Source organism: Olea europaea, chromosome 4 (genome assembly GCF_002742605.1).
Source record: "Olea europaea var. sylvestris chromosome 4, O_europaea_v1, whole genome shotgun sequence".
Classification (NCBI taxonomy): domain Eukaryota; kingdom Viridiplantae; phylum Streptophyta; class Magnoliopsida; order Lamiales; family Oleaceae; genus Olea; species Olea europaea.
In genome coordinates, this window is record NC_036240.1 from 15,027,038 (window position 1) to 15,040,905 (window position 13,868).

Consider the following 13,868-nt stretch of genomic DNA (forward strand, 5'->3'; position numbering starts at 1 on the left):
CGCATAATTTACGAGTGAGGGTATACATTTCAATATACTTATTTAATTCATTTTCCTCTGGGTTTTGTGTGTTATTTTTTATTTCTGTGTAATGGAGAAAGGGAAAATTGCAGTGGCGGTCCCTAATCTTTCACTTTTTTACAGACATTACCTTAATCTTCATTTTGTACCAACCACAGTTTCAAACCTTTTAATAATATGCACCAGGGATCCAAATTGATGGAAATCATCTATTTGACTGTTAGTTGATCAATTTAAAAGGGTAAAAGAGTATCTTTGCTATTTAATCCTATAAAACAATTAAAATAAATAACTAAACAAAATAAAAATAAAAGTAAAAAAAATAAAAAAATATTCATCTCCTTCTTTACCCCACCCACCCAAAACCACTGCCCCCAACTGTCACCCAAATCCATCTCATCTTTTTATAATTTAGCCATTTTTAAGGTTTAAGTTTGATTTAGAATTTTTCAAACAAGAACAGCAAGAAGAAAATGGCCTCCAGTTTTAGCTCAGTCGACTTGCCTCAAGGTTTTCGATTTCATCCTACAGACGAAGAGCTTATAACTCATTATCTATCTCCAAAAGTACTTAATAACAACTTTTGTACTACAGTCATTGGAGAAGTGGGTTTGAATAAGATTGAACTGCCATCCAAGTTTTAATTTTAAACATAACGAGAGTGTTCTTGATCCTTTGATTTTCCTTTGTTTTAATTCCGAATCTTTGAAATTCAAGGGAAGGAGAAAATGGGCGAAAAATAGAGCCACTGATTCTGGTTATTGGAAGGCAAAAGGCAAAGATAAAGAGATTTTCAAGATGAAAATCCTAGTCGAGATAAAGAAAACTGTCTTTCATCTCCTTGCCAGTTCCACCTGTATATGTTCTCTATTCTGATTCAAACAGTGGTGGTTTTGGGCAATGGATTTGGGTGACAGGGTGGGTGGAGAATGAAATGAAATTGTGGGTGGTACAGAGTGAATGTTAGGATAAAGTTTGTAAAAAATTGAAAGGTTAAGGGCCACTGCGGCAACTTTCCCATGAAGAAATCAAACATGTAAGAATAATTTAAGGTGGAGTCTATTCTAATTAAAGGACACATCATTCATGTGTGTACAATGTCGATTTATGGTAGCACGTGAGAGTTAAGAAATTTTTTCATTGTGAAAAATAGAGTAATAGTTTAAAATAACAAAATAGACTATGCCCTTGTTTGAGCCCCATTTTAGAGGAGAAAATGAATTTTTGAATAGTGTATTGATGGAAAATGTTTGGTTAAAAAATAAGAAAAAGTTTTTGATTTGCGTATAATATTATTTTATTGAAAAATGTGCAGTTGAAATAGTGTCAAATCACTGTTAAAGAATGTATTTTGGTGAAAAAAGAGGCTCAAACAAGGGCTATATATGTCCAAGTTTTCCTAGAAGAACAGTGAAGAATTCAGATATTTGGTGTTATGGAAGAATATTATTACTTTCAAGTTTATACATTTTGAAAATTTCAAGTTTGAATACATACTCGGGCTGAGTCAGATCGAGCGGATGACTTTAGACAATAACATTACTCATAATAAAAACATCCAGCCTCTCGACTAGGCAATATTATTGGGAATTTTACACCAATTTCCTTTATTTCTATTTATCCGCACGATCTTTTGTTGTTCAAGAGAATATTAGCAAATAGGAAAAATAAAGAATATAATGCATGAATTAAACGGATCGTCAAAACTTTTCACTATGTGAAAATTGTTACAATCACATATAATTTTACTCACAAATCCAATCCCCAAGTATTACAAAGAAAAATAAACTCGAGCTTTACCTCATATACTTTTCTACTATTTTGTACGAAAAGTCTCAAAATGTTAGGCTCACAATATTTTTCTCTCTGATCAAATCTTAAGCTACGTCCACTATTTATAGGACCAATAATCGAGTAGAAGAGTTTAATTGCAACTCAAACAAGGACTCATTCAAGTGCAAAACTCTAAAATCGGTTGTAAATTGGAGACCAAGTACTGCAAGGATTCTATTTTCAACTTTAATTAGAAATCTTCCATACAATTCGGTTGTAAATTGGAGACCAAGTACTGCAAGGATTCTATTTTCAACTTTAATTAGAAATCTTCCATACAATTATTACCTTTTATTATTTGCAATAAAAGTCTTTCAACTTTTGTTTTTTGAGACAATTACCCAACAATTTCCACCTTGCCAAAAACGAGTTGAAATCTCGTCATCTCTTCTACAACTTTTAATCACAATACTTTGAAAAAAATTGGCAAGCCTTTGACACACTTTAACGGTCCTATACTCCACCAGATTAGTATAACCACTTAGAATTATCTGCGAACTCCAAGCATTCATCGGCTACATGTTGAAACAACCATGCTAATAGTTATGGTGCAACCCTCCCACTAACTTTCCTAGAGAGCTCATCAGCCATTGACATCACAACACCACCACATATCTACACACCTTGCATCAAATGTCAGGCAATATTATGTGCAGATATGTTGATCCATGATAAGTGTGTTTTTACACACTTATTTAGCTAACAAACATGACTTAAACATGAACAAAGTAGTTGAATTATGACTTAATCTCGTTAAATTCATGCAATGTAGGTGTTTCTATGGAAAAGATGGAATTCAAAAGAAAATAGCCGAAAAAGGATCAAAACGGAACAAAGCGATAGTTCGGGGACCAAAGGTGCAAATATTGGAAAGTTGAGCTAAAGTGCAGAACGAGAATGAAAATATGCCAAGTATGAGATTGAGGATGATACAAGACGATCGGAGGAAGAAAGAAGTAACATTGGACTGAATTGAAGAAAAGTGAAAGATGAAGGACTAAATTGCAATTAATCAAAAGATGAGCCGAGCAAGTGATCAAGGAATTGAGTGACCCAAACATCAATTAGGAGTCAATATTTGATAATGGAACAAAGGAAAGAAAGAAAAGAGATCAAGAAAAGAGAAAACGGAGTTCAGGGACCAAAATAGCAAGGTTGTAAAGTTACAACCTTGCGGCCGCATGTAACTATACCATGCAGCCGCACAAGAGGAGGCAAGGATATTATTGAGGCAGATCACTTGAACCATGCGGTCGCATGGTTTAACACCATGCGGCCGCATGGCTTTGAATGTCGAAGAAAATTCTGAACTTCCGTTTTTAATTGAAACTCTTTCGGGGCTCCGTAAGGACATGATATAAAAGTCAAAATTCATCAGAGATAGGGCAGAACGTCCAGGGAGAAGAAAAATATAACTTTTGGAGGCAAGAAACACGATCTTGAAGCCGATTCCACAAGAATTCAAGCGGGTTTTCAAGGTTTTATTCAAGATTTCAAGGAATTTTCATACGGGTGCTATTCTTTCTATTTATTAATTTCATTTTTTTCTGTAATTATGAATATTCTAGGCTAAGTTTTCAATTACTAGGTGATCGATGAACCATTGTTTGTTATTTTAATTCCATATTTCATGAATTTAATATAAAGACTCGTTTGGATAATTTGGTTGGTTTATATGCATTGATTTTCTTCCGCAATTAGTGGCCAATGATTGTGTGAGTGTTGATGACTTATTTCTTACATTCGAGAGAAGTGGAATAGGTTCGATAAGGTGTAAATTAACATAAGGTCCGATAGGGGATAGAGATATACCCCTATGCTTTATGCAATTCTTTAATTGTTCACAAAATCACATGCATTCTTATATATTGGCATCATCCATAGAGATATAGGATGGTGGTGTGCAAGAATAGGTCTAATATATATCGAGAGAATATATTGGATAGAATTAGGAACATTGAATTGACAAATTTCCATCGGGTCATTAATTTTATGAAATTAGGGTTTTCATAACTTCAATTGGGGATTCATGATCCTAGTGACTTTAGTTTGATTCATTTCCATAAATTAATTTTTGAATTTGCATAATTTCATTTACTTGAGTGTTTGAGTTGTTTAATTAGAGAAATTTCGAAATTAGGGTTTTCAATAAAAATTAGGATTTTTAGTTGAAATTAGGGTTTTTAATTGAAATTAGGGCTTTTTGCATTTAGACCATATTTTCACTCAATTAGATTCGATTAAAGTTAGATTATATAGAATTGAACTATTCAATCTCTGAGCGACGATATTCGGATTTTTAAAAATCCACTTTATTACTTGATTCTCAGCCGATAGCCAGCATTACTACCTGGAATGACCTAGCTCAGAAGTTTTGTACTAAGTTCTTCCCACCGGCCAAGATAACAAAGCTAAAGCACGACATATCTATCTTCAGGCAAGGTGAATTTGAGAATTTTGATGAGGCTTGGAACAGATTCAAAAATCTACTAAGGAAGTGTCCGCACCACGGGATAAGCAAGGGACTTCAGGTCCAATATTTCTATGCAGGGCTACTTCCAGCTTTCAAGAGCATGGTTGACTCTTCAGCTAATGGGTCATTGTCCACAAAAACAATTGATGAAGCATTGAAGTTATATGAGACAATGGCTACAACCTCAGCAATGTGGACCATGGAACGAGCAGTACCAAAGAAGACACTAGGAGTTTATGAAGTGGATGTATATTCAGCGTTATCCGCTAAGATTGATTCCTTATTTCACAAGGTGGAAAATATTACCCAGTCAGCTAACGCAGCACAGACAAAGAAGGTAAATTGTGAGAAATGTGGAGCTAAGCATATGACAGCAGAATGCCCAATTTTGACACAAGGAAAAGAGCAAGCAGATTTTGCTCAATGAGGACAACATCAGCAGAATAACGCGTATGGAGAGACCTTCAACCCAAGCTGGAAAAAGCACCCCAATTTTCTTGGAGCAACCAAAATCAGAATAGGCCACAGGGGCAATATCAACAGCAAGAGAAGAAGCCTCAATTGGAAGAAATGTTCTGCAAATTCATGCAACAGACCAACCAATATATGGAGGCGAACAACCAATTCATGAAGAAGACAGAAGCCACTCTTCAGGACCAGAATGCAGCCATTAAGAATTTGGAAACTCAGATGGGACATATGGCAGTTGCATTAACAGGTAGAGCACCAGGCAGCCTGCCAAGTAACACAGAAGTCAATCCGAAAGAGCATGCAAAGGCTATAACAACGAGAAGTGGAGTGGAATTACCTGAGAGACAAGTGAATAATCCCGTGGCAAACAGAGAAGAGATGTCTCCTTAAGTAGAAGAGATTTTGGAGCAAGAAGAACAGACAGAAGAGCCAACACCAAGAGCAAATAAAGGAAACTCAAGGGAGAAAGAAACTGTAGCTGTGAACCCCTATGAGCCACCCATACCGTTCCCACAGAGGCTGAAGAAGCAAAAGATGGAACAGCAATACAAGAAGTTTCTCGAAGTCTTCAAGAAGCTCATATCAACATCCCATTCGCTGAAGCACTGGTTCAGATGCCTAGCTATGCAAAATTCCTGAAAGACATCCTATCAAACAAAAGGAAGCTAGGAGATCACGAGACAGTTATGCTAACAGAGGAGTGCAATGCTAGGGTTCAGAGAAAGCTCCTGCCAAAATTGAAAGATCCAGGGAGTTTCACTATCCCTTGTACCATTGGTGAATTTTATTTTGATAAAGCTTTATGTGATCTTGGTGCAAGTATTAATTTAATGCCATTGTCTGTTTTCAGAAAATTAGGATTGGGAGAAGCTAAAGCTACCATGGTGACCTTACAGTTGGCTGACAGATCATTGACACATCCACGAGGAATAATTGAAGACGTATTGGTTGAAGTGGAGAAGTTCATATTTCCAGCAGATTTTCTGATTCTGGATATGGAAGAAGATAAAGATGTTCCTTTAATACTGGGCAGGCCATTCTTGGCCACAGGCAGAGCTTTGATTGACGTTCAGAATGCGCAGTTGATACTGAGATTGGGAGAAGAACAAGTTTCATTCAATGTCTTCAAGGCTATGAAACTGCCAATAGAGACTGACAGATGTTTCAGGGTTGACATGATTGATAACATGATTGAAGAGTCGTTTACACTACAAAATCCATTAGATGCTTTAGAAGCCTGCATTGCACATTCTAAATTCACAAATTCTGATTCTGTGGACATAGAAATATGTGCAAGATTTTTGGAGTCCAACCCATCTTACACGCGGAGACGATACTTTGAGGAGCTTGGGACAGGGCCTGAGAAATCACAGCCATCTATTTTGAAGCCACCAAAGTTGGAACTTAAGCAGCTGTCCCCACACTTAAGATATGCATATTTGGGGGAGTCTAATACACTTCCAGTGATAATTTCAAACATAGTTAGTGAAGTGGAGGAGGAAAATCTGCTTAGGGTGTTTCGAGATAACAAACAAGCAATTGGGTAGACCATAGCTGATATCAAAGGGATCAGCTCTTCCTTATGTATGCATAAAATTCTCATGGAAGAGAATTTTCGACCAACAGTTGAAAGTCAAAGGAGGCTAAACCCAAACATGAAAGAGGTAGTAAGAGCTGAGGTGATCAAACTTTTGGATGCTGGAATAATCTACCCGATATCAGATAGTAAATGGATTAGTCCAGTGCAAGTTGTGCCCAAGAAAGGAGGAATTACAGTGGTTCAGAATGAAAAGAATGAGTTGATTCCGACAAGGACGGTAACAGGGTGGAGAGTTTGCATTGATTACCGCAAACTAAATATCGCTACAAGAAAAGATCACTTCTCTCTTCCGTTTATAGATCAGATGTTGGAGAGATTGGCAGGCCATTCCCATTACTGTTTTCTGGATGGGTATTCGGGTTATAATCAGATACCAGTGGCACCGGATGATCAGGAGAAGACCACCTTCACGTGCCCCTATGGTACCTTTGCATACCGAAGAATGCCATTTGGACTTTGCAACGCTCCTGCCACATTTCAGCGATGCATGATGGCAATTTTCTCAGATATGGTGGAGAAATTCATTGAAATCTTTATGGATGACTTCTCGGTCTTTGGGACCTCATTTGATGAGTGTTTGGATCACTTAAACTTGGTTTTGCAAAGATGCAGAGAAACGAACTTAGTATTGAACTGGGAGAAATGTCATTTCATGGTTCAAGAGGGAATAGTCTTGGGACATAGAGTATCGGAAAAGGGGATAGAGGTGGATAAGGTGAAAATTCAGGTTATTGAGAAACTACCGCCACCTACATCAGTTGAAGGAGTTCGAAGTTTCCTTGAGCATGCAGGGTTTTATAGGAGGTTTATAAAGGACTTCTCCAAAATTACCAAGCCTCTGTGCAACTTGCTAATTAAAGAGGTATCTTTTGAGTTTAATGAGGAATGTTTGATAGCGTTTAATACTTTGAAGGAAAAACTCACAACAGTGCCCGTGATTGTGTCACATGATTGGGATTTGCCCTTTGAGCTAATGTGCGATGCGAGCGATCATGTAGTTGGTGCGATATTGGGACAAAGAAAGAATAAAATCTTTCATGTGATATACTATGCAAGTAGAACTTTGAACGACACCCAAATCAACTATGCGACGACCGAGAAGGAATTGCTAGCTGTGGTTTATGCATTCGACAAGTTCAGATCGTATCCATCGTCCACACAGATCATGCCGCTCTGAAGTATCTTATGACAAAGAAGGATGATAAGTCGAGATTGATCCGCTGGATATTGTTGTTGCAAGAGTTCGATATTGAGATCAAGGATAAGAAGGGCAGTGAAAATGTGGTAGCCGACCACCTATCAAGATTTGAACGGGATGAACCTGAGATGTCAGTTGACATCAATGAAATCTTTCCAGATGAGCAAATTTTTGGAGTAGAAATAGTCCCATGGTACGCTGATATTGTTAACTACCTTGCTAAGTCCATCCCTCCACTAGAGTATTCTAGCCATCAAAGAAAGAAGTTCTTCGCAGAGCTGAAGTATTACTTTTGGGAGGATCCCATTCTCTACAGAAGAGGCGCAGATCAGATAATCAGAAGATGCATTCCTGAAGATGAAGTACCGGAGATTCTAGAACATTGTCACTCTTCTACATATGCTGGGCATTTTGGAGCTTCAAAGACTGCTGCAAAGATACTACAGTCGGGTTTCTATTGGCCTACTTTATTCAGAGACACATTCGAGTATGTGAAGAGATGCGATAAATGCCAACGAACCGAAAATATCTCAAGAAGAAATGAGATGCCACTAAATTACATCTTGGAGGTTGAAATATTTGATGCATTGGGAATAGACTTCGTGGGACATTTTCCCCCATCGTACTCAAATCATTATATCTTGGTGGCTGTTGACTATGTCTCTAAGTGGGTGGAAGCTGTTGCATTGCCTACTAACGACGTGAAAGTGGTGATAGAGTTCTTGAAGAAGTACATATTTACAAGATATGGTACACCGAGGGCGATAATAAGTGATGGGGGCAAACACTTTATAAATCGTCAATTAGAGTAGCTGTTGAACAAATATGGGATGAAACATAAAGTAGCAACTCCATATCATCCACAAACCAATGGGCAAGTTGAAGTTTCAAACAGGCAGTTAAAGAGAATACTGGAAGTTACAGTGAACTCATCCCGAAAAGATTGGTCTAAGAAGTTGGACGATGCACTGTGGGCTTACAGAACAGCGTTTAAGACACCAATAGGAATGTCTCCATACCACCTAGTTTTTGGGAAAGCGTGTCATCTACCATTGGGATTGGAGCATCGAGCATATTAGGCTATGAAACAGTTGAATATGAATCTCAAGGCTGCTGGTGAAAAATGACTGTTGCAACTTAATGAATTGGATGAGATGAGAATGGAAGCTTACAGGAACTCAAAGTTGATCAAGGAGCGCACCAAGAGACGGCATGATTTAAACATTCAGAGGCGAGAGTTTGAAGTTGGCCAGAAAGTGTTATTGTACAATTCTAGACTTAAACTCTTTCCAGGAAAGCTAAGAACAAGGTGGTCGAGTCCCTATACCATAACTAGGGTGATGCAATATGGGGCTATTGAAGTGAGTCACGAGACCAAAGGCACTTTCATCGTCAATGGGCAAAGACTAAAACATTATTGGAGCTGTAATTTCCCTAAGCAGAAGTCCACTGTGCAACTCAACACCCCAACGTGAAGAAGATACAGGAAAGTCGAGCTATCGACTATAAACTAGCGCTGGGTGGGAGGCAACCCACTTTATCCTTCAAATTATTTTATTGCATTAGTTTAGGAATTTGCTTACATTTCGTATGTTTTATTAGGTCATCGATCATTCACGCATGATAGTCTAGGCACTACACGTTTATAGTTGCATGAGACGGGGTTACAGAACGTGTTTTGTGTGTTTGAGTGTGAAGTAATGAATTTCGTGGTTCAAAGTCGTTCGTTTTATTTTTCGAGATTTAAAAAAAAAAAAAAAATTGGCTTGGCCACATGGACCCTCACCGAAACCAAAATGGCTCAACAACACTACACCATGTGGCCGCATGGTGTATAAGTGACGGGTTATTAACCCGTCACTTGCTAAAACACCCAATTTTCTTCCCTTTTTTCCTCCCAAAACACCTCCACACGAACACATACTTCTCTCCCCCCCTCCCAAATCCACCTTCACACACAATATCAATCACCAACACTCTTGCAAATCTTCACCCTAGCACCACACTATTCACATCATTGGCATTTTTATCAAGAATTGTGAAGCATAATTATCCACTTTCCCTTCACAAAGATCTCAAGGTAAGAAATTTAATTTCTATGCAAAGATTGAAGCCATTCTTTGATTTTATGACATTTTCGAATTGGGTAAGTGTTGCATTGTGATTGAATTGTGATTTGTTGACTAGCCCTAAGTGTAAATCAAAAACAAAGTGATGAAAATTTCCAATGCACACAACGTGTTTGATTAAATGTCAATGAGACATATGATTCGAAATTTTGGACTTTTCATTTGTGTGATGATTTACATTGTTATTGTGAGGCATAATAGATGAGAAATCTCATGAAATTTCATTAGAAAACATTCTCCTCACATTCTTGTGCACATAACCACATAATTGCTAAGCCATGTCAACTCACGTCACTAACTTTGTCCATGTATTTTCCTAACCAAACGACCTCTGATTGTAGTGAAATTTGGATATATGCTAGACCACAATGAGTACTTTCATATGTCCGGACCTTGTCCGGGGAAATTTTAATATTTCTTGGTGATGTTCGGGGCTGAAGTTGGTCACTTAATCATGAGTCGAATTTTCAAAAAGTGCATGTTAGAGCCATAGTTTTGAGTTTTTCTCATTAATGAAATATTGATGTTACATTGACTTCCATGCGTTAAATATTGCACACATTTTGAAGAAAGTTTGGGGGATTCTTGCATGTCAATGATATTCTTTATCGTTTTCTTATTTCAAGAACTTGATACATTTTATTCCTTACTTTTGTAGGATGCCGCCGAAGAGAACATCAAAAGGTAAAGAAAAAGTTGGTTCCTCCATCGGCACAGCCCGCACCAGAGAGCTAATAGGAGGTGTGCGAAGATTTTGAGATGCAGAAACATTAGCTCGATAAGAGAACATAATATGCTATTGGGGCATGATACCAGAGAGACAGGTCCGGTTAGATGATTTTCGTGGTTTTGAGTTGACAAATCTGATACAAATCTGTGGATGGGAGAAGAATGTAGAAAAGTCACACCCGATTTATGAAAGTATAGTCCGCGAATTTTATGTAAACTTCAATAGTGAAATTGAGACTTCGAATTCTGATCACTTACACTAGACGTGGGTGCGAGGTAAGTGGATAATGTTCTCCCCAGTCGTCATTCCTGACTTCTACAATCTTAATTTGGACAATGTGGTCCCGATTCCCACTCAATTCAATTGGAATGAAGTGGCGGAGGTTCTCTTGGGAAGAGAAAATGCTTGGCCCCTACCCATTGCAGAGTGGCATCAAATTGAGCTTACTCCCTCCATAGCCATCCTCTAGGTCTTCATGTGCCATAACATCGAACCCACATCGCATCGGACAACTTTCACAGATCAAACTGCTGGGTTCATATATCATTTAGTCCGGGGATGCAAAGTTGATTTGGCTACGCTTATCTATGATTAGATACAAAATTTGGGAACCTGGGGAGATAGGCGGTCTTCAATGATCTTCCCTAGTCTGATTAGCGGCATATGTCTTGCCGTTGGTGTTACAGTTGAGGTAGGGGAGATGCCTGAGAAATCAAGCCTATTAATAAAGCTCACAACATTTGAAGCTCAGGAACGAGCTAGGGTGAAGAAGAGAGAACAAGAAAGATTTGCGCAGCAAAAACATAATGCGCAGGAAGAAGGACAAGCAGTTGAAGATGTACACTTACCACAAGCCCGCCACAACCAGTTGAGATGGATTTGCAGCTACTTCGACAGATATTTGCCACAGCCACTGGAACTAGCAAGGATATACAAAATCTCCAGCAGAGGTTCGAGACGATGAACACCACTGTTGAAAAAGTGCAGAGAGACCTCTACTCCTCCCGAGACTACACAAAAGGTGCTATGAATGAAGCCATAGCTGCAAGAAGGGAAGTAGAGACTATGAATGGTAGGTTCAACATGTACGCTGGGAGAATGGATGACATACAGTGGCGTGTGAATGAAACTTGGGATCGCTTGGGAAATATGGAAAGTAGTCTTCAAGCCATTCAGGCCGAGCAAGCACAGCAGTCCGAGTTGCTGAGATAAGTCCTATCTCACCTCCCACCTCCTCCTGAAGATGATGCTGCGGGTCCCAGCTTCACACCACAGCCACCGAATTGATCAGGGGAGTTTTGTTAATCTCTTATTGCCAAATTGTGTCCATATTTTAAATTCTGCCATTTTAACTTTACATTTTACATTGAGGACAATGTATTGTATAAGTTTGGGGGATGGTAGCATAATTTCAAACAAATATTCGGCATGTAATTATTTTGCATATTCACAATCCATCGTTAATTTTGACAAGTTTTTGCATGATGCATGCTTGATGAGTGAGTCTTGATGAACTTTTGCATGCTTGTGTGGGTTTGGTAGCCTTGCCGGTTATGATGTGATTATTGGACATGTATAAGCTAGAAACTGTGGATTTAGTGCAGGATTTAATTTGCTAATACTTATTGATGTATTGCTTGACATTCTTTTGCACGCCACTCATGCTTCACGTGTTAAGTTATTGATTGGAATTTTAGAATAAACTAGGAGAAACCTAGAATAACCCTCTATAACATTAACTCGTAATACCACTTTAAGATAGTTTGGAGATGATTGATCCATTGTAGGGAAACATGGAGATAAGTGGGGGCTCCGTGCATGAAATTATAACGTGTGGATTGTTTAAACCCGGAAGATGAGAAATAGGTGAAAGCTTCAAGTGAGGATGGTTTTGGAAGTCAAATGTCTAGAAAAACAAAGAAGGCGCATAAAGTAAAAAGTGGAAAATTATCACTTCCCTCAAAAAGCCTTTATGACTCGAGCAAGTAAGTCTGTAAGGGTTTAAAACCTGATGCTTTAATGCCAACTGGTTTGGGAGTCATCGGCCTAAAGTTCGTTACAAGGGTCATATAGAAAACAAGAAAAGGGAGAAATCGATAAAAAGTCATCTTATCGAGCATTTATAACTCGAGTGAATAAGACTGCAAGGGTTTAAAACCTGGTGCCCTAAAGCCAACTGGTTTGGGAGTCATCTCCTAAAGCTCGTTACATGGGTTATATAGAAAGCAAATGAAAAGATGACACAAAAATAAATAAATAAATAAAAGCCCTCGTTGGACATTTGGTTGATGGAACTATATCCTCAATGCGAGGCAAGTAGCTTAGTTTAATCCTAAAGGTTGAAGCGATCAAAATAAGGAGGGTCTCTACTTGTTAATATGTGAACTTGTAATGGTAAAATCTATCCAAACTAAGAGAGGGTAAGGATTACAATTGTTTAAACTCCTAACCTTAGAATACACCCCGGAGAAATTATGTGAAAAGAATACATTTGGGGATTGTGTATCTCTCGAGTGACGTAAGGATAAATTTGACCACTATGGGTTGGGAATAAACTAATCATAAGCTTGATATGTTGGCATGAGTTCACATACACACGTTGAGTATTGCATTTGATGAGTAAAGGTTGATTCAATTCTCGCACTCTTGATATTGTTTCTATTATTATTACTAAGTCCAATCCTGAGACACGGCAAGCTATTAAGCCACGTTTGTTTAGCATTAAGTCACTACATTGTTTGAGGACAAACAATAGTTTAAGTTTGGAGGATTTGATAAGTGTGTTTTTACACACTTATTTAGCTCACAAACATGACTTAAACATGAACAAAGTTAGTTGAATTGTGTCTTAATCTCGTTAAATTCATGCAATGTAGGTGTTTCTATGGAAAAGATGGAATTCAGAAGAAAATAGCCGAAAAAGGACCAAAACAGAACAAAGCGATAGTTCGGGGACCAAAGGTGCAAATATTGGAAAGTTGAGCTAAAGTGCAGAACGAGAATGAAAATATGCCAAGTATGAGATTGAGGACGATACAAGACGATCGGAGGAAGAAAGAAGTAACATTGGACTGAATTGAAGAAAAGTGAAAGATGAAGGACTAAATTGCAATTAATCAAAAGATGAGCCGAGCAAGTGATCAAGGAATTGAGTGACCCAAACATCAATTAGGAGTCAATATTTGATAATGGAACAAAGGAAAGAAAGAAAATAGATCAAGAAAAGAGAAAACGGAGTTCAGGGACCAAAATAGCAAGGTTGTAAAGTTACAACCTTGCGGCCGCATGTAACTATACCATGCGGCTGCACATGAGGAGGCAGGGATATTATTGGGGCATATCACTTGAACCATGCGGCCGCATGGCTTGAAAATTTAACGAAAATTCTGAACTTCCGTTTTTAATTGAAACTC